We start from the raw sequence: 27,294 nt of genomic DNA on the forward strand, positions 1-27,294 counted from the left end.
AACGGGAGATGGACCGAATGGTTGACCGGTACGGACTGCGGGCCACTTTACCGTACCTGGACAACGCCACCATCTGCGGCCACGACCAGAAGGACCACAACGCTAACCTTTCCAAATTCCTCCACACCGCCAAACTCCTTAACCTAACCTACAACCAGGAGAAGTGTGTGTTCAGCACGGACCGATTAACCATCCTCGGCTATGTGGTCCAGAACGGAGTCCGAGGGCCTGACCCCGATCGCATGCGCCCCCTCATGGAACTCACTCTCCCCCACTGCCCCAAGGCCCTCAAGGGATGCCTGGGGTTTTTTCGTACTACGCCCAGTGGGTCCCAAACTATGCGGACAAGGCCCGTCCACTCATTCAATCCACCGCTTTCCCACTGACGGCCAAGGCTCACCAGGCCTTCAACCATATCAACGCCGACATCGCCACGGCCGCGATGCACGCGGTCAACGAGATGCTCCCCTTTCAAGTCGAGAGCGATGCATCAAACGTTGCTCTGGCCGCCACCCTCAACCAGGCAGGCAGGCCCGTGGCATTATTTTCCCGCACCCTCCATGCCTCTGAAATTCGGCACTCCTCCATCGAAAAGAAGGCCCAGGCCATTGTAGAAGCTGTGTGACATTGGAGGCATTACCTGGCCGGCAGGAGATTCACTCTCCTCACTGACCAACGGTCGGTTGCCTTCATGTTTAACAACACACACCGGGGTAAGATCAAAAACGATAAGATCTTGAGGTGGAGGATCGAGCTCACCACCTACAATTACGAGATTTTGTATCGCCCCGATAAGCTCAATGACCCACCCGATGTGTGATCCCGAGGTACATGTGCCAGCGCACAAGTGGACCGACTCCACACCCTGCATGACAACCTCTGTCACCCAGGGGTCACCCGCTTTTATCACTTCATAAAGGCCCGCAATCTGCCCTACTCCAGGAAGTCAGGGCTATCACCAGAGACTGCCAGGTCTGCACGGAGTGTAAACCGCACTTCTACCAGCCAGACCGTGAGCCTCCCGGAGGTTAAGGCCTCCCGCCCCTTTGAATGCCTCAGCGTGGACTTCAAAGGACCCCTCCCCTCCACCGACCACAACACGTATTTCGTCAATGTGGTCGACGAGTGCTCAAGATTCCCCTTCGCCATCCCATGCCCCGACATGATGTCTGCCACCTTCAGCAAAGCCCTCAACACCATCTTAGCTCTGTTCAGTTTCCCCGCCTACCTCCACAGCGGCCGGGGATCCTCATTCATGAGCGATGAGCTGCGCCAGTTCCTGCTCAACAGGGGCATTGCCTCGAGCAGGACGACCAGCTACAACCCCCGGGGAAACGGGCAGGTGGAGCGGGAGAATGGGGTGGTCTGCAAGGTCATCCAGCTGGCCGTACGGTCCAGGAATCTCCCGGCCTCCCGCTGGCAGGAGGTCCTCCCCGACGCCCTTGACTCCATTCGGTCGCTCCTGTGCACTGCGACTAATGAAACTCCCCATAAACGTCTCTTTGCCTTCCCTAGTAAGTCCACCTCCGGGATTCGCTCCCAACATGGCTGGCAGCTCCAAGACACGTTCTCCTCCGTAAGCACGTGCGGCTACGCAAGGCGGACCCATTGGTTGAGAGGGTGCAGCTACTCCATGCGACCCCGCAGTATGCCTACGTAGCGTACCCCGACAGCCGCCAAGACACAGTCTCCCTCAGGGACCTGGCACCAGCTGGGTCCCCACACACACCCCCCCCCCCTCTCTGCCCTGGCACCACCCTCCCTTTCCCCGGCGCATCCCGTCAAAGCCCCCGCTCCAGGATGATCCGCCCTCCCCTTGGTCCCACCCGGGGATGAAGAGGATGTCGACACGCTCCTGGAGTCACCGATGACCGAACTGACGCCTGACTCGCCACCAACACTGCGGCGCTTGGATCGCCGGATCAAGGCGCCCGATCGTCTAAATTTGTAACCTCCTCTGAAATTTTAATGACAACCTGTATGTACTGTATATACTCGCGTAACATGCGACTTTTGAGCACCTAATTTGAAGCCTAAATTTCGGGGGTCGCATGATACGCGAGGTACAAAAATCGCGGGTGTGAAATGCTGGCCAAGATAAGTCACATAGCATCCAGCTGGCTTTACTAGCGTCGTTCAGCCACTTGCCGTTTCCATTCATAAAAACAAACCCATAAAAACATGAAATGGAAACGTCAAGTGGCTGAACATCCTCCCATCAGAATGCTGTGGTCAAAATCTGAAGAGTAGTATTCTGATTGGAAGATGGGAAGAGTGGATTCTGCTGTGAAAGCTGTTCGCGATTCGAACAGCTTTTCAGCTGGCTTTACTAGCGTGGTTCAGCCACTTGCCGTTTCCATTCATAAAAACATGAATGGAAACGTCAAGTGGCTGAACATCTTCCCATCAGAATACTACTCTTCAGATTTTGACCACAGCATTCTGATGGGAAGATGTTCAGCCACTTGACGTTTCCATTCATGTTTTTATGAATGGAAACGGCAAGTGGCTGAACAACGCTAGTAAAGCCAGCTGGAAAGCTGTTCGAATCGCGAACAGCTTTCACAGCAGAATCCACTCTGCAGAAACCACAGACAATGATACCATTTGGAAGTTTTAGTTTCCAAAAAAGTCACTCGCATGATACATGGGGTATACCATAAAATCATGTTTTGGGGACGAAAATTTAGGGGTCGCATGATACGTGAGATCGAAGGATACGCGAGTATATACGGTAAATAGTTTTCCACCACTCCTGCTGGACTCATTTTTAACAGGGGGTGAATGTGGTAGTCACCACTGTTGTATTGCGTATACTGCACACGAGGGTATTACGGTAAGGCCCCTGTACTACAGGTACGGGGTAGATCCCTGACTGCTGGCTCCACCCAATAGGCGGAGTATAAATGTGTGGACTCTCCGAGCTGCAGCCATTTCAGCAGCAGCTGCAGGAGGCTCCACATCTCTTTGTAATAAAGCCTCGATTACTCTCTACTCTCGTCTCGTCGTAATTGATAGTGCATCACAGAGAGAGAAAGATTGAGGCGAGAGAGAAAGATTGAGGAGAGAGAGAAGGATTGGGGAGACAGAGAGAGAGAAAGATTGAAGGAGAGAGAGAGACAAAGATTGAGGAGGCAAAGAGAGAGATTGAAAAAACAGAGGAGAGAAAGATTGAGGAGACAGAGAGATCAAGGAACAGAGAGAGAGAGAAGGATTGAGGAGACAGAGGAGAGAAAGATTGAGGGAGACAGTAAAAGATTGAGGGTCAGAGAGAGAGAGGGAGAGAGATTGAGAAGACAGGGAGAAAGAAAGATTGAGGAGACAGAAAGATCAAGGGACAAGAGAGAGAGAGAAAGATTAAAGGAGAGAGAGAGAAAGAGAGAAAGATTGTGGAGGATAAGAGAGAAAGCGAGAAAGATTGAGGTGACAGAGATTTGGAGGAACAGAGGAGAGAAAGATTGAGGAGACAGAGTGAGAGAAAATAGATTGAGGATAGAATGAAAGATTGAGGAGAGAGAGAAAGATTGAGGAGACAGAGAGAGATCGAGGGATGGAGAGAGAGAGAGAGAGAGAAGGATTGAGGAGACAGAGAGAAAGGTTGAGGAGGCAGAGGAAAGAAAAATTGAGGGCACAGAGAGAAAAATGAAGGGACAGAGAGAGAAGAGAAAGAGAGTGAGATAGAGAGAGAGTTAAAAGAGAAAAATTGAGGAGAGAGAGAAATTGAGGAGAGAGAGAGAAAGAGAGAAAGGTAAAGGGAAAGAGAGAGACTTGCAGAGAGAGAGAGAGGGTGGTCTCGCATGACATATGAGTTGTTTTCAGAAAGTCTGCTGTGTAGATTTGGACCAGTTCATCTGTGCCAAAGACAATAAAGCAATCCAAGGGCTTTTGCAGCGGGTCCAGTTTGAGACAGGACCGTGGTTCAGTCAGTAGTCACTCACGTCTCTGAGCCAGGAGGTTCTGGCTTCAAGGCCCACTGTTGGGACTTCAGCACAAAAATCAAGATTGATACGCGAGTTCAGTACTGTGGAAGGGCTGCATTGTCAGAGGTACTGTCTTTCTGATGCGATGTTAATCCGAGGTTTGATCAGGTGGATGTAAAATATTTCATGGCAGTATTTTGATGATGAGCAGGAAGAATTTTCCCTTTTGTCTTGGCCAATATTTATCCTCCATTAAGTCTAATCATAATCCCATTGATGTTGGTGGAGTTCGCTGTAATGGCTGTATTTCAGATGTACTGAATTGGCTGAAAAGCACTTTAAAAAGTCTGGTGGCTGTGAAGGGTGCTAAATGTAGAGGACGAGAAAGACAGAATGAGAGACCGAGAGAGGGAGAGGGAGAGAGAAAACGAGACAGAGAGAGAAAAGCAGCGGACGGCAGAAAGAGACAGAGAGAGGAAGAGATAGAGAGAGAGAGACATAGGAGAGGGAGAAAGAGAGAGAACGAAAGACAGAGAGAGACAGGCAGAAGATGACAGAAAGAGACAGAGAGAGGAAGAGAGACAGAGGGAGAGAGAACGAGAGAAAGAGGCAGAGGATGACAGAATGAGACAGAGAGAGAAAGAGATATAGAGAGAGTGAGAGAGACAGGGGGAGAGAGACAGAGAAAGTGAGAGAGAGATAGGCAGAGGATGACAGAGAGAGGAAGAGATAGATAGAGAGAGAGAGAGACAGAGAAAGAAAGAGGGAAGAGAGTGAGAAAGAGAGGGAGAGTCAGAGAGAGATGAACATAGACAGGGAGAGAGAGGGAGAACAAGAGACAGATGCAGTGGGAGACAGAGAGGGGAACAGAGGGAGAGAGAGAAAAAGAAATACAGAGAGGCAGAGAGACAGAGAGGGGAAGAGAGATAAAGAGAGGTAAGAAAGGGAGAGAGGGAGAGGACAGAAAAAGAGAGACACAAGAGGGAAAATAAGTGAGAGAGAGAGAGAGAGAGAGAGAAAAAATTGAGGCAAAGCAAAATAGTGAGGGACAGGAGAAGGAAAGGATGACAGAGAGAGAGAGAGAGAGAGATACAGGCCAAGCACAGACTGAGCGTTTGAGTGTTGAGATTTGACCTGTAGTAACCCACTGCTGATTTCATGGACCAAGGCTAGGGTACAGCCTTGAACGTGAGTTGGATGCTGGTTATCTGCTGTAAACATCTATTTGGTGTACACTCCGCCTTCCAACAGAGAAAGAGCTTGGCGTCACAGCCTGACCACAAGTCACCCAGGAGTCAGCAGCACTGCTCACTGCAAAGTGCCTGCAAGGGCCAGAGAGACAGGGCAAGTGGGAAGGACTGGCTTGTGGGCATCAGAGGGTTACGCTCCAGGTCATCCAAAGAATCGACTCGTTCAACCGTGACTTCACTGAAGCAGGAAACCTCAGCAGAGTAAGTAAATCAATAGTTGGAATTCCCTGGGAATGGGGAGGAAGGAACCCCCACTGGGAGAAAGGAGGTGGGGAGGGGGGGGGGGGGGGGGAAGTGGGCAGCTTCTCCAGTTAACAAGACAAGCCTTTCACTGAGGACAATGGCAAGGCTGCTGGCTATTGTAGTCTCTGTTGCCTGCGGAGCATTACTGCTTGATTTAAAAGGAGGTTAAACTCTGTTATTGTAGGATAGCCATAGAATTGGAGTTGAAAGGATCATGTCAGGTTATTGGCATTTCCAGAGTTACCATTGAAGCAGATTTCATTTAAATACTCTCACAAGGGGATACTAATGGGGATTATTTGGAGTAGTGTGTTGAAGTTGGCAGGATGGTGGTGGTGGTGGGGGGCGGGGGGGGGGGGGGGGGGGGGGTTGCGGTGATTGCAGGTTACAGTTAAAGCAGGAAGTGTTAACTCTTTCAGCAAACTCTCCATTCTTTTTCCTCGTTGGTCAGGAAAGCTGAACTGGGGAACATTTGAGGTTTGCTCGATATTCTCTCCGACACTGGCAATGCCAGCCAACTTGTATGGCAGTTTAAATGAAGCAATCAAGACGAGGCCCATCACATATTGGAGAGTTGGACATGAAGGGAAAGGCGTCCGTGATCAGAATGTGCAATGCGCACCTGCATCCAATCTTCCCCTTGCAGGTTTTTATAAATCAACGGTCGCGATTCTCCCACAAAGGAACAAAGTCCCCGAGCGAACATGTTTAGCCACATGTTTTCTGGTGCTCGCAGTGCCCAGAAACACATGGGGCTGGATTCACTGTTTTTGAGGCTAAGTGTTAGTGCCAGTGGAGGAACTGTGGCGTTTTATGACCAAAGAATCGGCGCCGACCCCTGACCGACCCTGTGACCGGTGAGGGACTAGCAGCCGCTCGGAGTAACCCCGGTTCTCACAAAATAAACACCTGGAAAATGGGCGTGTCCGTGGCCACGCATGTGCACAGTCACGACCTGGAGAAGGTCGCGCTGTAAAACATGGTGCTGGCCATGTGTGGACCCGACGTGCCAGATAGTGCCCCCCGGCCACCCCAGTCCCCCCAGCTATCGCGGAAGCCCCCCCCCCCGGCCATCAGAGCGGATCCCGCCCGACTGTGGCGTCGCTGGACACAGTCAGCAGCCACCACCCCGATTCCCGACTGCTGAGACCAAACGTCAACCGCGTGGTCGGGAACTCGGCCCATCGGAGGCGGAGCATCGGGGAAGGACCTTCAGGTGACACGCTAACGCCATTCCGCGATGAGCCATTTCGGAGTGGGCAGAGAACACAAAACCTACGTCGGCATCGCCCCCGATTTCGGCGTCAGCCAGGATTCTCCACCCTATCACCGATTATGAAATCGGCATCGGGGAATGGTGAATCCCGCCCATGGTGATTCAATGCAACTCGTGTTGAATAAGGGGCCTGTACGTGGAACGTGCGGCCGAGCACACACATAGCCCCGTTTTGTACAGAGGGGAGCTGCGCCAGCCGGAACTTCCCAGTGTAGCGCGAGATCGGGACACCAATTTTAAATGTTGTCCTGATTTCCGAGGCCCCCAAAATGATACCCGATCTCCCCCCACCAGCCAGAATGCACTATGGGACGGCACCTGGTCCTTTCCCACGCATCCCTCAAGACCCACACCGGGTACAATCGGCCTAATCACACGCGTGCAAAAAATGCCAGGTTGGCAGCGCCAGTCTGGCACCCAGGTGGCACTGTCACTGTGTCCAGGTGGCACAGCATTGCCAAGGCACCACTATGCCCAAAAGGGCACACAACTGGGGCCTCTGATCCCCTGGGAGACCCCCCCACGAATGCCGTTTGTTTGGTCCCAGTTTGTGGAGACCAGTGCTAAACGGCACTCACCTAAGATATCGAAGGTGAAGGGGATGAACCCAAAGCTTCAGGTACCTCAGGAATCTGCATTTTAGAGTGAGGCTAACTGTCTCGCTCCATTAGGCAGATTTGCCAATAAGTGATCCCGCTTATTGTGAGCGGGATTTACATCGAAACGTCTCACGGATCGCGTTGTGATCCAGGTAGAGTGAGGTTTCCCGGCTTTCATCGGCTAGCTGCTTTTCCGGCGCCGCTTACCCAAAGTAGCCAGAAGGCGATTTTCAAAGAGAGGGCTGGACGGTTGAGCCAACAACTGACAAAATTCCAATGGAGAATGAAGGTAAAATACAGAAATATCTAAACCTGACCACTCAACTCCCAAACCTCTAAACACCTCCTCATAAACCTGACCACTCAACTCCCAAACCTCTAAACACCTCCTCATAATCCTGACCACTCAACTCCCAAACCTCTAAACACCTCCTCATAAACCTGACCACTCAACTCCCAAACCTCTAAACACCTCCTCATAAACCTGACCACTCAACTCCCAAACCTCTAAACATCTCCTCATAAACCTGACCACTCAACTCCCAAACCTCTAAACACCTCCTCATAAACCTGACCACTCAACTCCCAAACCTCTAAACACCTCCTCATAAACCTGACCACTCAACTCCCAAACCTCTAAACACCTCCTCATAAACCTGACCACTCAACTCCCAAACCTCTAAACACCTCCTCATAATCCTGACCACTCAATTCCCAAACCTCTAACCACCTCCTCATGAACCTGACCACTCAACTCCCAAACCTCTAAACACCTCCTCATAAACCTGACCACTCCACTCCCAAACCTCTAAACACCTCATAAACCTGACCACTCAATTCCAAACCTCTAAACACCTCCTCATAAACCTGACCGCTCAACTCCCAAACCTCTAAACACTCCTTCTCAAACCTGTAAATTCCAACTCCAAACCGCTAAGTAACACCTTGCTAACCTGTAATAATAATAATCTTCATTGCCATAAGTAGGCTTACATTAACACTGCAATGAAGTTACTGTAAAAATCCCCTAGTCGCCTCATTCCAGCGCCTGTTCGGGTACACAGAGGGAGAATTCAGAATGTCCAATTCACCTAACACCACGTCTTTCGGGGCTTGTGGGAGGAAACCGGAGCACCTGAGGGAACACACGCAGACACGGGGAGAACGTGCAGACTCCACACAGACAGCGACCCAGCCAGGAATTGAACCTCAGACCCTGGCGCTGTGAAGCAACAGTGCTAACCGCTGTGCTACCATGTGCTATGCTGCCTGTACACACCTCTTCTCAAACCTGTATGCACCAACCACCAAACCTGGATACTACAGCGGTGATTCTCCCAAACGGGAACAAAGTCCCCGGCGAGTGATTGTGTTGAGTAAGGAGCCCGAACGGGGAACGTGCAGCCGAGGCCACACAGCCCCATTTCTTACAGTGAGGAGCTCCGCTCGCTGGAACTCCCCAGTTTAGCGAGAAATGCCGTCCAGATCTCAGATACCCCGAAACAATCTCCAAACTCCCCCCTCCCCCAAGACCAAATGCAATATGGGAGGGTCCATGGGTGGGAGAAAATGCCAGCCTTGCTCCTTGGCAGTGCTAACCTGGCATCCTGCTAGTGCCCATGCCAGCTGACAGTGCCACCTGCACACATTGGCAGTGCCAGACTGGCACCTAGTGGCATTACCAGGGTGCCATACTGGCACTGCCAAGGTACCCCGGAGGCACCATCAGTGGCAGGGCACCACCCTGCCCAAAGGGCATGCAACTGGGACTGCCGATCTCCTGGGCCAACCCCATGAGTGTCGTTTGCGGGGACCAGTACCAAAGAGCAATGGCCCAAGGTCCGCGAGACGAAGGGATTGAATGCCAAAGCCTCAGGTACCTCGGGAACCTGCACAGTAGAGTAATGCTTCCTGCCTCGCTCAAACATGCAGATTTACGAAAAGGTGATCCCATCATTGTGGGCGGGATTCACATCACAACGTCCCGCTAGATAGCGTTGAATCTCACGAGGTGTTGATGGCTGGGTAGATCTCGGGAGAGGGGTCTCCCGGCTTTCACCATCCATGCTGCGCTCTACCGGCGCAGCGTGGCTGTAGGATCACACCCTCCAACTCCCAAACCTGTACCCTCCAACTCCCAAACCTGTACCCTCCAACTCCCAAACCTGTACCCTCCAACTCCCAAACCTGTACCCTCCAACTCCCAAACCTGTACCCTCCAACTCCCAAACCTGTACCCTCCAACTCCCAAACCTGTACCCTCCAACTCCCAAACCTGTACCCTCCAACTCCCAAACCTGTACCCTCCAACTCCCAAACCTGTACCCTCCAACTCCCAAACCTGTACCCTCCAACTCCCAAACCTGTACCCTCCAACTCCCAAACCTGTACACTCAAACTCCCAAACCTGTACCCTCCAACTCCCAAACCTGTACCTCCAATCCCCAAACCTGTACCCTCCAACTCCCCAACCTGTACCCTCCAACTCCCAAACCTGTACCCTCCAACTCCCAAGCCTGTACCCTCCAATTCCCAAACCTGTACCCTCCAATTCCCAAACCTGTACCCTCCAACTCCCAAACCTGTACCTTCCAACTCCCAAACCTGTACCTCCAATCCCCAAACCTGTACCCTCCAACTCCCAAACCTGTACCCTCCAACTCCCAAACCTGTACCTCCAATACACAAACCTGTACCCTCCAACTCCCAAACCTGTACCTCCAATACACAAACCTGTACCCTCCAATCCCCAAACCTGTACCCTCCAACTCCCAAACCTCTACCCTCCAATCCCCAAACCTGTACCCTCCAACTCCCAAACCTGTACCCTCCAACTCCCAAACCTCTACCCTCCAATTCCCAAACCTGTACCCTCCAATCCCCAAACCTGTACCCTCCAACTCCCAAACCTATACCCTCCAATCCCCAAACCTGTACCCTCCAACTCCCAAACCTGTACCCTCCAACTCCCAAACCTGTACATTCCAATTCCCAAACCTGTACCCTCCAACTCCCAAACCTGTACCCTCCAATTCCCAAACCTGTACGCTCCAATCCCCAAACCTGTACCCTCCAATCCCCAAACCTGTACCCTCCAACTCCCAAACCTGTACCCTCCCATTCCCAAACCTGTACCCTCCAACTCCCAAACCTGTACCTCCAACTCCCAAACCTGTACATTCCAATCCCCAAACCTGTACCCTCCAACTCCCAAACCTGTACCCTCCAATCCCCAAACCTGTACCCTCCAACTCCCAAACCTGTACCCTCCCATTCCCAAACTTGTACGCTCCAATTCCCAAACCTGTACCCTCCAATCCCCAAACCTGTACCCTCCAACTCCCAAACCTGTACCCTCCAATTCCCTAACCTGTACCCTCCAATTCCCTAACCTGTCCGCTCCAATTCCCAAACCTGTACGTTACAATTCCCAAACCTGTACCTCCAACTCCCAAACCTGTACCTCCAACTCCCAAAACTGTAGCCTCCAACTCCCAAACCTGTAGCCTCCAACTCCCAAACCTGTACCCTCCAATTCCCAAACCTGTACCCTCCAATTCCCAAACCTGTACCCTCCAATTCCCAAACCTGTATCCTCCAACTCCCAAACCTGTACCTCCAACTCCCAAACCTGTACCCTCCAACTCCCAAACCTCTACCCTGCAATTCCCAAACCTGTACACTCCAACTCCCAAACCTGTACCCTCCAAATCCCAAACCTGTACCCTCCAACTCCCAAACCTGTACCTCCAATCCCCAAACCTGTACCCTCCAACTCCCAAATCTGTACCCTCCAACTCCCAAACCTGTACCCTCCAAATCCCAAACCTGTACCCTCCAACTCCCAAACCTGTACCTCCAATCCCCAAACCTGTACCCTCCAACTCCCAAACCTGTACCCTCCAACTCCCAAACCTGTACCCTCCAATCCCCAAACCTGTACCCTCCAACTCCCAAACCTGTACCTCCAATCCCCAAACCTGTACCCTCCAACTCCCAAACCTGTACCTCCAACTCCCAAACCTGTACCTCCAATCCCCAAACCTGTACCCTCCAACTCCCAAACCTGTACCTCCAATCCCCAAACCTGTACCCACCAACTCCCAAACCTGTACCCTCCAACTCCCAAACCTGTACCTCCAATCCCCAAACCTGTACCCTCCAACTCCCAAACCTGTACCCTCCAATCCCCAAACCTCTACCCTCCAACTCCCAAACCTCTACCCTCCAACTCCCAAACCTGTACCCTCCAATTCCCAAACCTGTACCCTCCCACCCCCAAACCTGTACCCTCCAACTCCCAAACCTGTACCCTCCAACTCCCAAACCTGTACCCTCCAATCCCCAAACCTGTACGTCCAACTCCCAAACCTGTACCTTCCAATTCCCAAACCTGTACCCTCCCATCCCCAAACCTGTACCCTCCAACTCCCAAACCTGTACCCTCCAACTCCCAAACCTGTACCCTCCAATCCCCAAACCTGTACCCTCCAACTCCCAAACCTGTACCCTCCAACTCCCAAACCTGTACCCTCCAATCCCCAAACCTGTACCCTCCAACTCCCAAACCTGTACCCTCCAATTCCCTAACCTGTATCCTCCAATTCCCTAACCTGTCCGCTCCAATTCCCAAACCTGTACGTTCCAATTCCCAAACCTGTACCTCCAACTCCCAAACCTGTACCTCCAACTCCCAAAACTGTAGCCTCCAACTCCCAAACCTGTAGCCTCCAACTCCCAAACCTGTACCCTCCAATTCCCAAACCTGTACCCTCCAATTCCCAAACCTGTACTCTCCAATTCCCAAACCTGTATCCTCCAACTCCCAAACCTGTACCTCCAACTCCCAAACCTGTACCCTCCAACTCCCAAACCTCTACCCTGCAATTCCCAAACCTGTACACTCCAACTCCCAAACCTGTACCCTCCAAATCCCAAACCTGTACCCTCCAACTCCCAAACCTGTACCTCCAATCCCCAAACCTGTACCCTCCAACTCCCAAATCTGTACCCTCCAACTCCCAAACCTGTACCCTCCAACTCCCAAACCTGTACCCTCCAACTCCCAAACCTGTACCCTCCAACTCCCAAACCTCTACCCTCCAACTCCCAAACCTGTACCCTCCAATTCCCAAACCTGTACCCTCCAACTCCCAAACCTCTACCCTCCAACTCCCAAACCTGTACCCTCCAATTCCCAAACCTGTACCCTCTCACCCCCAAACCTGTACCCTCCAACTCCCAAACCTGTACACTCCAACTCCCAAACCTGTACCCTCCAATCCCCAAACCTGTACCCTCCAACTCCCAAACCTGTACCCTCCCATTCCCAAACTTGTACGCTCCAATTCCCAAACCTGTACCCTCCAATCCCCAAACCTGTACCCTCCAACTCCCAAACCAGTACCCTCCCATTCCCAAACCTGTACGCTCCAATCCCCAAACCTGTACCCTCCAACTCCCAAACCTGTACCCTCCCATTCCCAAACCTGTACCCTCCAATCCCCAAACCTGTACCTCCAACTCCCAAACCTATACCCTCCAATCCCCAAACCTGTACCCTCCAACTCCCAAACCTGTACCCTCCAACTCCCAAACCTGTACATTCCAATTCCCAAACCTGTACCTCCAACTCCCAAACCTGTACATTCCAATCCCCAAACCTGTACCCTCCCATTCCCAAACCTGAACGCTCCAATTCCCAAACATGTACCCTCCAATTCCCAAACCTGTACGCTCCAATCCCCAAACCTGTACCTCCCATTCCCAAACCTGTACCCTCCCATTCCCAAACCTGTACCCTCCAACCCCTATACCTGTACCCTCCAACTCCCAAACATGTACCCTCCCATTCCCAAACCTGTACCCTCCCATTCCCAAACCTGTACCCTCCAACCCCTAAACCTGTACCCTCCAACTCCCAAAACTGTACCCTCCAACTCCCAAACCTGTACCCTCCAACTCCCAAACCTGTACCCTCCAACTCCCAAACCTGTACCCTCCAACTCCCAAACCTGTACCTCCAACTCCCAAACCTGTACCCTCCAACTCCCAAACCTGTACCCTCCAATTCCCAAACCTCTACCCTCCAATTGCCAAACCTGTACCTGCATCTCCCAAACATGTACCCTCCAATTCCCAAACCTGTATCCTCCAATTCCCAAACCTCTACCCTCCAATTCCCAAACCTGTACCTCCAACTCCCAACCCTGTACCCTCCAACTCCCAACCTCTACCCTCCAACTCCCAAACCTGTACCCTCCAACTCCCAAACCTGTACCCTCCAATTCCCAAACCTGTACCCTCCAACTCCCAAACCTGTACCCTCCAACTCCCAAACCTGTACCCTCCAACTCCCAAACCTGTACCCTCCAATTCCCAAACCTCTACCCTCCAATTGCCAAACCTGTACCTGCATCTCCCAAACATGTACCCTCCAATTCCCAAACCTGTATCCTCCAATTCCCAAACCTCTACCCTCCAATTCCCAAACCTGTACCTCCAACTCCCAAGCCTGTACCCTCCAACTCCCAAACCTCTACCCTCCAACTCCCAAACCTGTACCCTCCAACTCCCAAACCTGTACCCTCCAACTCCCAAACCTGACCCTCCAATCCCCAAACCTGTACCCTCCAACTCCCAAACCTGTACCTCCAATTCCCAAACCTGTACCCTCCAACTCCCAAACCTGTACCCTCCAATTCCCAAACCTGTACCCTCCAACTCCCAAACCTGTACCCTCCAATTCCCAAACCTGTACCCTCCAATTCCCTAACCTGTATCCTCCAATTCCCTAACCTGTCCCCTCCAATTCCCAAACCTGTACCCTCCAACTCCCAAACCTGTACCTCCAACTCCCAAACCTGTACCCTCCAACTCCCAAACCTGTACCCTCCAATTCCCAAACCTGTACCTCCAACTCCCCAACCTGTACCCTCCAATTCCCAAACCTATAGCCTCCAACTCCCAAACCTGTACCCTCCAATTCCCAAACCTGTACCCTCCAATTCCCAAACCTGTACCCTCCAATTCCCAAACCTGTACCTCCAACTCCCAAACCTGTACCCTCCCATTCCCAAACCTGTACCCTCCAACTCCCAAACCTGTACCCTCCAACTCCCAAACCTCTACCCTCCAACTCCCAAACCTGTACACTCCAACTCCCAAACCTGTACCCTCCAAATCCCAAACCTGTACCCTCCAACTCCCAAACCTGTACCTCCAATCCCCAAACCTGTACCCTCCAACTCCCAAACCTGTACCCTCCAACTCCCAAACCTGTACCTCCAATCCCCAAACCTGTACCCTCCAACTCCCAAACCTGTACCCTCCAACTCCCAAACCTGTACCCTCCAACTCCCAAACCTGTACCCTCCAACTCCCAAACCTGTACCCTCCAACTCCCAAACCTCTACCCTCCAACTCCCAAACCTGTACCCTCCAATTCCCAAACCTGTACCCTCCCACCCCCAACCTGTACCCTCCAACTCCCAAACCTGTACCCTCCAACTCCCAAACCTGTACCCTCCAACTCCCAAACCTGTACCTCCAACACCCAAAACTGTACCCTCCCATTCCCAAACCTGTACCCTCCAATTCCCAAACCTCTACCCTCCATCTCCCAAACCTGTACCCTCCCACTCCCAAACCTGTACCCTCCAACTCCCAAACCTGTACCCTCCAATTCCCAAACCTGTACCCTCCAACTCCCAAACCTGTACCTCCAACACCCAAACCTATACCCTCCAATCCCCAAACCTGTACCCTCCATCTCCCAAACCTGTACCTCCAACTCCCAAACCTGTACCCTCCAATCCCCAAACCTGTACCCTCCAACTCCCAAACCTGTACCCTCCCATTCCCAAACTTGTACGCTCCAATTCCCAAACCTGTACCTCCATCTCCCAAACCTGTACCCTCCCACTCCCAAACCTGTACCCTCCAACTCCCAAACCTGTAGCCTCCAATTCCCAAACCTGTAGCCTCCAACTCCCAAACCTGTAGCCTCCAATTCCCAAACCTGTACCCTCCAATCCCCAAACCTGTACCCTCCAACTCCCAAACCTGTACCCTCCCATTCCCAAACCTGTACACTCCAATTCCCAAACCTGTACCCTCCAATCCCCAAACCTGTCCCCTCCAATCCCCAAACCTGTACCTCCAACTCCCAAACCTATACCCTCCAATCCCCAAACCTGTACCCTCCAACTCCGAAACCTGTACCCTCCAACTCCCAAACCTGTACATTCCAATTCCCAAACCTGTACCTCCAACTCCCAAACCTGTACATTCCAATCCCCAAACCTGTACCCTCCAACTCCCAAACCTGTACCCTCCCATTCCCAAACCTGAACGCTCCAATTCCCAAACATGTACCCTCCAACTCCCAAACCTGTACCCTCCAACTCCCAAACCTGTACCCTCCAACTCCCAAACCTGTACCCTCCCATTCCCAAACCTGAACGCTCCAATTCCCAAACCTGTACCCTCCAATTCCCAAACCTGTACGCTCCAATCCCCAAACCTGTACCCTCCAACCCCTAAACCTGTAACCTCCAACTCCCAAACCTGTACCATCCCACTCCCAAACCTGTACCTCCAACTCCCAAACCTGTACCCTCCAACTCCCAAACCTGTACCCTCCAACTCCCAAACCTGTACCCTCCAATTCCTAAACCTGTAACCTCCAACTCCCAAACCTGTACCCTCCCATTCCCAAACCTGTACCCTCCCATTCCCAAACCTGTACCCTCCAACCCCTAAACCTGTACCCTCCAACTCCCAAATCTTACCCTCCAACTCCCAAACCTGTACCCTCCAACCCCTAAACCTGAACCCTCCAACTCCCAAACCTGTACCCTCCAACTTCCAAACCTGTACCCTCCAACTCCCAAACCTGTACCCTCCAACTCCCAAACCTGTACCCTCCAACTCCCAAACCTGTACCCTCCAATTCCCAAAGCTCTACCCTCCAATTCCCAAACCTCTACCCTCCAATTGCCAAACCTGTACCTGCATCTCCCAAACATGTACCCTCCAATTCCCAAACCTGTACCTCCAACTCCCAAGCCTGTACCCTCCAACTCCCAAACCTCTACCCTCCAACTCCCAAACCTGTACCCTCCAACTCCCAAACCTGTACCTCCAATCCCCAAACATGTACCCTCCAATTCCCAAACCTGTACCTCCAATCCCCAAACCTGTACCCTCCAACTCCCAAGCCTGTACCCTCCAATTCCCAAACCTGTACCCTCCAACTCCCAAACCTGTACCCTCCAATTCCCAAACCTGTACCCTCCAATTCCCTAACCTGTATCCTCCAATTCCCTAACCTGTCCCCTCCAATTCCCAAACCTGTACCCTCCAATTCCCAAACCTGTACCCTCCAACTCCCAAACCTGTACCCTCAAATTCCCAAACCTGTACCCTCCAACTCCCCAACATGTACCCTCCAATTCCCAAACCTATAGCCTCCAACTCCCAAACCTGTACCCTCCAATTCCCAAACCTGTACCCTCAAATTCTCAAACCTGTACCCTCCAATTCCCAAACCTGTACCTCCAACTCCCAAACCTGTACCCTCCCATTCCCAAACCTGTACCCTTCAACTCCCAAACCTGTACCCTCCAACTCCCAAACCTGTACCCTCCAATTCCCAAACCTGTATCCTCCAATTCCCAAACCTGTACCTCCAACTCCCAAACCTGTACCCTCCAATTCCCAAACCTGTACCTCCAACTCCCAAACCTATACCTCCCATTCCCAAACCTGTACCCTCCAATTCCAAAACCTGTATCCTCCAATTCCCAAACCTGTACATTCCATTTCCCAAACCTGTACCTCCAACTCCCAAACCTGTAGCCTCCAACTCCCAATCCTGTACCCTCCAATTCCCAAACCTGTACCCTCCAATTCCCAAACCTGGATCCTCCAATTCCCAAACCTGTACCCTCCAACTCCCAAACCTGTAGCCTCCAATTCCCAAACCTGGATCCTCCAACTCCCAAACCTGTACCCTCCAATTCCCAAACCTGTACTTCCAACTCCCAAACCTGTACCTCCAACTCCCAAAACTGTACCCTCCAATTCCCAAACCTGTACCCTCCATTTCCCAAACCTGTACCTCCAACTCCCAAACCTGTACCCTCCAACTCCCAAACCTCTACCCTCCCACTCCCAAACCTGTACCTCCAACTCCCGAACCTGTACCCTCCAATTCCCAAACCTGTACCCTCCAATTCCAAAACCTCTACCCTCCAACTCCCAAACCTGTACCTCCAATTCCCAAACCTGTACCTCCAACTCCCAAACCTGTACCCTCCCACTCCCAAACCTGTACCCTCCAACTCGCAAACCTGTACCCTCCAACTCCCAAACCTGTACCCTCCAATTGCCAAACCTCTACCCTCCAACTCCCCAACCTGTACCCTCCAACTCCCAAACCTGTACCCTCCAATTCCCAAACCTCTATACTCCAACTCCCAAACCTGTACCCTCCCACTCCCAAACCTGTACCCTCCAACTCCCAAACCTGTACCCTCCAATTGCCAAACCTCTACCCTCCAACTCCCAAACCTGTACCCTCCAATTGCCAAACCTCTACCCTCCAACTCCCAAACCTGTACCCTCCCACTCCCAAACCTGTACCCTCCCACTCCCAAACCTGTACCCTCCCACTCCCAAACCTGTACCCTCCCACTCCCAAACCTCTACCCTCCCACTCCCAAACCTCTACCCTCCCACTCCCAAACCTCTACCCTCCCACTCCCAAACCTCTACCCTCCCACTCCCAAACCTGTACCCTCCCACTCCCAAACTTGTACCCTCCCACTCCCAAACCTGTACCCTCCAACTCCCAAACCTGTACCCTCCAACTCCCAAACCTGTACCCTCCAACTCCCAAACCTGTACCCTCCAACTCCCAAACCTGTACCCTCCAATTCCCTAACCTGTATCCTCCAATTCCCTAACCTGTCCGCTCCAATTCCCAAACCTGTACATTCCAATTCCCAAACCTGTACCTCCAACTCCCAAACCTGCACCTCCAACTCCCAAACCTGTAGCCTCCAACTCCCAAACCTGTAGCCTCCAACTCCCAAACCTGTACCCTCCAATTCCCAAACCTGTACCCTCCAACTCCCAAACCTGTACCCTCCAACTCCCAAACCTGTACCCTCCAATTCCCAAACCTCTACCCTCCAACTCCCAAACGTCTACCCTCCAATTCCAACCAATGTGCAGTCAGGACTCTGAGGTGGCATCACCACAAGGAGGCATGACATAAACACTATAAAAGGGATGAGGCACTCACACCCTGCCGCTATCCACAGACAGACATCTAGAGAGTTAGACAGGGTTGATCAGCAGCATCACACCCCAGCACGTGACTTAGAGCAAGCTGGTACAGTTAGACTGAGTTATAACAGTTAGATTAGCAGAGAGTTGAACTCATTTGAGAAGTGTCTTAATAGTTCAGTAAACACGTTGAACCTATTTCAGAGTCAGGAGCATCCTTTAGTTAAGACTGCATTAAGTAGCAGTCTGTGTTATCCGAAGCAGCAGAACACAACAGGCTGGATCCCTGCTCAGCTGGGCTGAATACAGCAGCATTTGAACTCTGCAACCAGTGAATTGTGAACATATTTCTCCAAAAAAAGCTGTTGGACGCCACATAGCAACTTGATCCTGATTGAGTCCTAGCTCCAGTAGATTTTTTTGTTGATTTTGAGGGCAGTAAAATGTTTGAGGTGAAAACAAATGTAAGTGGTTATTAAGTTGTTAAATTGTCGTCAAGTTTAGAGGTACAATGCTCAAAACTTCTCATTGCAATAGTATAACATGAATTTGACAACAGGGTCCATACATACATAGTTTTACATTTCAAGTTAAGTTTTATTTGCACACATGGGATACAACTGTGTTCCCAGTATTGTTTCATGATGCTTATTCTAATATGACAAAAGACAGCATTGTTGGCTGGTGAATAGAGTTACTGGAAATGTGTCCCCTCATCCAACTAGAGGGCACTGATAAAACAGAGGCGCTTTAATGAATACTCACTTCCATTCTCATAAGAATATAAGAAACAGAAGCAGGAGTAGGCCATTCAGCCCATTGAGCCCACTCTGCCATTCAATAAGATCGTGGCTGATGTGGATGTGCCCTCAGCTCCACTTTCCTGCCTGTTCCCCATAATCCTCAACTCACTTGTGGATCAAAAATCTTTTGAACTCAGCCTCGAATTTGCTCAATAGCCCAGCCACTACTGCACTGCGGAAGGGAATTCCAAGCACCAACAACCCTCAAAGATGAAATGCCTCCTCATCTCCGTCTTGAATGGGAGACCCCTTATTTTTAAACTTTGCGCCTGATTCTAGATTTCCCCACAAGAGGAAACATCCTCTCAGCATCTACGCCGTCAGAATCCTATATGTTTCAATCGAGGCTCTGCTGTTCAGCAGCCTGGTGACATTCCAGGCAGTGAAATAGCCTCGATTAGATTATCTAAACCCTGCAAGGGCGAGATTGCAAGTCATGATCTCGGAGGGCACGACTGGGTCCCAATGTCTCCAGAAGGCAATATGATTTTCAAAGGGAGGGCCAGAGGGTGAGCAACAACAGACAAAATTCGTTAACAGTCTGTGGAGTCGCAATTTGAGGATTTCACTCGGGAGGCACAGGGTAAATGGAGGGTCCACCGTGGTTAGCACTACTGCCTCAGAGCACCAGGGTCCCAGGTTCAATTCCCACCTCGGATGACTGTCTGTTTGGAGTTTGCATGTTCTTCCCGTGTCTGCGTGGGTTTCCTCCTGGTGCTCCAGTTTCCTCCCATAGTCCAAAGATGTGCAGGTTAGGTGAATTGGCCCTTAGTGTCCAAACATATGCAAGTCAGGTGGGGTTAAGGGGGAGCAGTGTGGGCCTAGATAGGGTGCTCTTATCAGAGGGTCAGTTCAGACGTGATGGGCCAAATGGTCTCCTTCTGTACTGTAGGGATTCTATGGATTCTATGAGACACCTTAGGGTGCGGCTGCTAGAACATAGTTGAGAGCTATCAGTGCTGATGAATGCGTTGCTCAACGGTAGTGAGATATGGTAGATAAACTCATCTGCATAACCAGTGGCACAGAGTTACATTGCTGATCCTGAGAGACTGGTATTTGTGAATATTGAGTAGTTGGATTGTTGATAAAGATTGCTGCAATCACTTGGACATCAGAGGTGGACGGAGGAAGCTCTTTGGAATAAACAAGCAGCAGCTGAGGGAGTTGAGGTGGGAGCAGGCAAACTCTAATATTTGACAGGGTAATGAAGAACTTCATCAGATACATCCTCCTGGCCAGACTCATGACCCCCATGGCACTCTCCTCTCTCCAGCCATCAAGGACTCCCCGGCTGCTAACCTCCGTGCCCACCTCCATCCAAGCCCCCTTGGTCTTTCTGGGAGGATTCTGTCTCCCAGACAGTGGCAAAAAAAGCACATCCTTCCTCTTGGAGACAGCGTTCTGAAGGGAGACATCAGAAACGTTTGGGATTGCTTGGCGGTGCCTGCCTTGGCAAGTGCTGGAGTTCTGAGCACCCTGCTGCTCCATCCCTCCAGGCAATAGCAAGCCCAGTCATGACTGCTGTTCACTATTTAAAACCACCCTTTGTAATGAGGTCCCACCTCCAGGCTGCTCCTGCCATTGTTCATTGGCTGCCAAATCCACCTATGGGTTAATTAGGATCGTTGCATTTGAAAATCATGGTATTGACAATGGCTCAGCCTGAGGCCAGGACTCAGAAATGATCTGAGACCGGATTAAAAATCCTGCCTGAAGTCTGCACCATGTGAATCGTGAAGATAAGATAGTTTAAAGTAAAGTCGCCATAGTCCCAGATGACCATAGGCTGCTTTCCCCTTTGAGGCGGGAGCTGATTGGTGATGATTTAACCTGAGGATCACCCACCTCAGGCAAGGGGCAAGGTTGAGAAGGCAGGGCCTTCATGAATAACCTCAGCTGGGACAGGAATTGATCTGGCGTTACTGTCCTTGCTCTGCATCACAAACCAGCCGTCCAGCCAACTGAGCAAATACATAACAAATTTCTACACCCCATTCCTGAAGCAAGATGCTGCAGTTGCTGAAAATCTGAAATTAAACCACAAATGGATGGTAAAATACAGCAGGGTCAGGCAGCATCTTTGGAGAAACAGAGTTGTATGTTTCAGGTCAATTAAAAGGTCATCAACATAAAAGGTTCTATTTCTCTCCATGGATGCTGTGTGATCTGCTGGATAGTTCCAACATTTGTCTTTTTATTGCTACCGGCTGATAGTGAAAAGCATATATACCGTATCCTTGGGTACTTGGAGAGAGGTGAAGTGTCACAGAGAGGTTTATTGTGGGGAATTAAATAGCAATAAGTATTAATGGTCCTTTGGGTTCCGATTGAATCCCTACAGTGCAGAAGGAGGCTATTCGGTCCATTGAATCTGCACCGACCCTTTGTAAGAGCACCCGACCGATGCCCAATCCACCTCCCTATCCCCATGACTCCAGTTAACCTGCACATCTTTGGACACTAAGGGCAATTGATCATTGTCAATCCATCTAACTTGCACATCTTTGGACTGTGGGAGGAAACCGGAGCACCCGCAGACACAGGGGGAATGTGCAAACTCCGCACAGACAGTGACCCAAGCCGGAATCGAACCTGGGACCCTGGCACTGTGAGGCAGCAGGGCTAACCATTGTGCCGCCCAGAGACTAGTGACCAGCTGTTCTGGAGTCAGGTGATTGGTGGCACATGAGCCATATTCACTGACATAGTAGGGTTTCAATTCTGCTGTTTGCTGCTGAGGCTGACTGGAATGACTGTCTATAGATTTACAAGTAAGGTTCTTCGAGTTCGACAGACAGCATGGAGACTTGAATAGATGCCCTAAAATTAGAAAGGAGAAGTTTGATGGGTGAGTTCAGCAAACGCCCTGATTTCTGGGAGAAGGCTCCAAGTGCCTCGGTGAAGCTTTAGGTTAATGACTTTTGACACTTCCAAATGCAGGGTTAGGGAGGCAGAGTCAGTCATGGGGAAGATATAAGGGCTCTACCACACCAGCAACCCAGTGTAAATAAAACATTGCCATCCAGACGTTCAATCTGGAATGACAGAATAATAAATTGGTACTGCTGTGACTGAGGACACGTATAGGTGTTAGCACTGTTGCTTCACAGCTCCAGGGACCCGGGTTCGATTCCCGCTTGGGTCACTGTCTGTGTGGAGTTTGCACGTTCTCCCCGTGTCTGTGTGGGTTTCCTCCGGGTGCTCCGGTTTCCTCCCACACTCCAAAGATGTGCTGTTTGGTCATTTGGACATTCTGAATTCTCCCTCTGTGAACCCGAACAGGCGCCGGAATGTGGCGACTAGGGGCTTTTCACAGTAACTTCATTGCAGTGTTATGTAAGTCTACTTATAACAATAAAGATTATTATTATTGAGCTCTCCAGGCCTCGTTAGTGAGAAAGCGCATTCTGGTCTCCTGGTCTTGTTTAAGGCAACAACAAAGAGAGGCTCCAACTTGTATTTCTGAGGCCCGTTTCACAAAATTGGGATGTCCCAAAGCATTTTCCCACCAATTATAGGCACTGTCGGAAATACGATAGCGAGTTACTATAAGCAGCATTATATTAAAGACCAGGTGAACTGTTTTATTGATGATGATTGCCTCTGACGCCAGGAAGAACTCCTCCATTCTACTTCCACTGATGTCATGGGATCTTGATCCTCGTCTCAAACAGCAGACAAGGCGTCATTTTAACACTTCAATTTGATGATTGCGGCAATACTTGCCTTCTCAAAGTGCAGCATTGCCACAGGATGTCTCCGCAACTCGTCACATACACTACACACCCTCCCCAACAATGCAGGACTCCTATAATACAGCCTCTATGACAGTACAGCACTCCCTCAGTACTGATCCTCTGACAGTGCAGCACTCCCTCAGTACTGACCCTCTCACAGCGCAGCACTCCCTCAGTACTGACCCTCTGACAGCGCAGCACTCCCTCAGTACTGACCCTCTGACAGTGCAGCACTCCCTCAGTACTGACCCTCTGACAGTGCAGCACTCCCTCAGTACTGACAATCTGACAATGCAGCACTCCCTCAGTACTGACCCTCTGACAGTGCAGCACTCCCTCAGTACTGACCCTCTGACAGTGCAGCACTCCCTCAGTACTGACCCTCTGACAGTGCAGCCCTCTCTCAGTACTGACCCTCTGACAGTGCAGCACTCCCTCAGTACTGAACCTCTGACAGTGCAGCACTCCCTCAGTACTGACCCTCTGACAGTGCAGCACTCACTCAGTATTGACCCTCTGACAGTGCAGCATTCCCTCAGTGCTGACCCTCTGTCAATGCGGCACTCCCTCAGTACTGACCCTCTGACAGTGCAGCACTCCCTCAGTACTGACCCTCTGACAATGCAGCACTCCCTCAGTACTGACCCTCTGACAGTGCAGCACTCCCTCAGTACTGACCCTCTGACAGTGCAGCATTCCCTCAGTACTGACCCTCTGACAGTGCAGCACTCCCTCAGTACTGACCCTCTGACAGCGCAGCATTCCCTCAGTACTGACCCTCTGACAGCGCAGCATTCCCTCAGTACTGACCCTCTGACAGTGCAGCACTCCCTCAGTACTGCCCCTCTGACAGTGTGGCACTCCCTCAGTACTGACCCTGCGACAGTGCGGCACTCCCTCAGTACTGACCCTCTGACAGCGCAGCATTCCCTCAGTACTGACCCTCTGACAGCGCAGCATTCCCTCAGTACTGACCCTCTGACAGTGCAGCACTCCCTCAGTACTGCCCCTCTGACAGTGTGGCACTCCCTCAGTACTGACCCTGCGACAGTGCAGCACTCCCTCAGTACTGCCCCTCTGACAGTGCAGCACTCACTCAGTACTGACCCTCTGACAGCGCAGCATTCCCTCAGTACTGACCCTCTGACAGTGCAGCACTCCCTCAGTACTGACCCTCTGACAGTGCAGCACTCCCTCAGTACTGACCCTGCGACAGTGCAGCACTCCCTCGGTACTGTCCCTCTGACAGTGCAGCATTCCCTCAGTACTGACCCTCTGACAGTGCGGCTCTCCCTCAGTACTGACCCTCTGACAGTGCAGCACTCCCTCAGTACTGACCCTCTGACAGTGCGGCTCTCCCTCAGTACTGACCCACTGACAGTGCAGCACTCCCTCAGTACTGACCCTCTGACAGTGCAGCGCTCCCTCAGTACTGACCCTCTGACAGTGCGGCTCTCCTTCAGTACTGACCCTCTGACAGTGCGGCTCTCCCTCAGTACTGACCCTGCAACACTCCCTCAGTACTGACCCACTGACAGTGCAGCACTCACTCAGTACTGACCCTGCGACAGTGCAGCTCTCCCTCAGTACTGACCCTCTGACAGTGCAGCACTCCCTCAGGACTGACCCTCTGACAGTGCGGCACTCCCTCAGTACTGACCCTCTACTAACCCTCAGTACTGGTCCTCCGACAGTGCGGCACTCCCTCAGTACTGACCCTCTGACAGTACCACACTCCCTCAGTACTGACCCTCTGACAGTGCGGCACTCCCTCAGTACCGACCCTCTGACAGTGCAGCACTCCCTCAGTACCGACCCTCTGACAGTGCTGCGCTCCCTCAGTACTGTCCCTCTGACAGTGCAGCATTCCCTCAGTACTGACCCTCTGACAGTGCAGCACTCCCTCAGTACTGACCCTCCGACAGTGCAGCACTCCCTCAGTACTGACCCTCTGACAGTGCAGCACTCCCTCAGTACTGACCCTGCGACAGTGCAGCACTCCCTCAGTACTGACCCTCTGACAGTGCAGCACTCCCTCAGTACTGTCCCTCTGACAGTACAGCATTCCCTCAGTACTGTCCCTCTGACAGTGCAGCATTCCCTCAGTACTGACCCTCTGACAGTGCGGCTCTCCCTCAGTACTGACCCTGCGACAGTGCGGCTCTCCCTCAGTACTGACCCTGCGACAGTGCGGCACTCCCTCAGTACTGACCCTCTGACAGTGCGGCTCTCCCTCAGTACTGACCCACTGACAGTGCAGCACTCCCTCACTACTGACCCTCTGACAGTGCAGCGCTCCTTCAGTACTGACCCTCTGACAGTGCGGCTCTCCCTCAGTACTGACCCTGCGACACTCCCTCAGTACTGACCCACTGACAGTGCAGCACTCCCTCAGTACTGACCCTGCGACAGTGCAGCTCTCCCTCAGTACTGACCCTCTGACAGTGCAGCACTCCCTCAGTACTGACCCTCCGACAGTGCAGCACTCCCTCAGGACTGACCCTCTGACAGTGCGGCACTCCCTCAGTACTGACCCTCTACTAACCCTCAGTACTGATCCTCCGACAGTGCGGCACTCCCTCAGTACTGACCCTCTGACAGTACCACACTCCCTCAGTACTGACCCTCTGACAGTGCGCCACTCCCTCAGTACTGACCCCCCGACAGTGCAGCACTCCCTCAGTACTGACCCTCTACTAACCCTCAGTACTGATCCTCCGACAGTGCGGCACTCCCTCAGTACTGACCCTCTGACAGTACCGCACTCCCACAGGACGGACCCTCCGACGGTGCGGCACTCCCTCAGTACTGACCCTCCGACAGTGCAGCACTCCCTCAGTGCTGACCCTCTGATAGTGTAGCACTCCCTCAGTATTGACCCTCTGACAGTGCAGCACTCCCTCAGTACTGACCCTCTGACAGTGCGGCACTTCCTCAGTACTGACCCTCCGACAGTGCAGCACTCCCTCAGTACTGACCCTCTACTAACCCTCAGGACTGACCCTCCGACAGTGCGGCACTCCCTCAGTACTGACCCTCTGACAGTGCAGCACTCCCTCAGTGCTGACCCTCTGATAGTGTAGCACTCCCTCAGTACTGACCCTCTGACAGTGCAGCACTCCCTCAGTACTGACCCTCTGACAGTGCGGCACTTCCTCAGTACTGACCCTCCGACAGTGCAGCACTCCCTCAGTACTGACTCTCTACGAACCCTCAGTACTGACCCTCGAACAGTGCGGCACTCCCTCAGTACTGACCCTCTGACAGTACGGCACTCCCTCAGGACTGACCCCCCGACAGTGCGGCACTCCCTCAGTACTGACCCGCCGACAGTGCAGCACTCCCTCAGTACTGAACCTCCGACAGTGCAGCACTCCCTCAGTACTGACCCTCTGACGATGCGGCACGCCCTCAGTACTGACCCTCCGACAGTGCAGCACTCCCTCAGTACTGACCCTCTGACAGGGCAGCACTCCCTCAGTTTGACCCTCTGACAGTGCGGCACTCCCTCAGTACTGACCCTCTGACAGTGCAGCACTCCCTCAGTACTGACCCTCTGACAGGGCAGCACTCCCTCAGTACTGACCCTCTGACAGTGCAGCACTCCCTCAGTACTGACCCTCTGACAGTGCAGCACTCCCTCAGTACTGACCCTCTGACAGTGCAGCACTCCCTCAGTACTGACGCTCTGACAGTGCGGCACTCCCTCAGTACTGACCCTCTGACAGTGCAGCACTCCCTCAGTACTGACTCCCTGACAGTGCAGCACTCCCTCAGTACTGACCCTCTGACAATGCGGCACTCCCTCAGGACTGACCCTCCGACAGTGCAGCACTCCCTCAGTACTGACCCTCTGACAATGCGGCACTCCCTCAGTACTGACCCTCTGACACTGTTGGGCCTCCATGTACTGCTCCTCTAACATCACAGCACTCTTGTTCAAAATCCTAGAACTCTCTGTTGAAGAGCATTGGGGCTTTACTTATTTCACATCAGGACTGTGTTCAATAAACATGGTGCTGTTCACCCGAGGACTGTGTTCAATAAACATGGTGCTGTTTCCCGAGGACTGTGTTCAATAAACATGGTGCAGTTTACCTGAGGACTGTGTTCAATAAACGTGTTACTCTAACTGGTGACATCTGGCACTATGCTGAACGCAGGGAGG

At 52.0% G+C, this 27,294-nt stretch overlaps 1 protein-coding gene across 5 annotated transcripts in view; it reads left to right on the plus strand.

Annotated features, from left to right (window-relative positions):
- The window catches only part of LOC119971562 (oxysterols receptor LXR-alpha-like), a 218,258-nt gene that overhangs the window by 85,092 nt on the left and 105,872 nt on the right, over nt 1-27,294 (plus strand). For 2 of the 5 annotated variants that reach the window (XM_038807258.1, XM_038807255.1), the window contains exon 2: nt 5,172-5,371. The exons of 1 other annotated variant lie outside the window; for it this stretch is intronic. The gene's annotated coding sequence lies outside the window, so the exon portion shown is untranslated. Of the gene's footprint in view, nt 1-3,863; nt 4,047-5,171; nt 5,372-27,294 lie in introns of those variants that run through there. 2 more of the 5 variants (XM_038807254.1, XM_038807257.1) reach the window with 2 other exon arrangements.

The sequence above is a fragment of the Scyliorhinus canicula genome, chromosome 9 (genome assembly GCF_902713615.1).
Source record: "Scyliorhinus canicula chromosome 9, sScyCan1.1, whole genome shotgun sequence".
Taxonomy (NCBI): domain Eukaryota; kingdom Metazoa; phylum Chordata; class Chondrichthyes; order Carcharhiniformes; family Scyliorhinidae; genus Scyliorhinus; species Scyliorhinus canicula.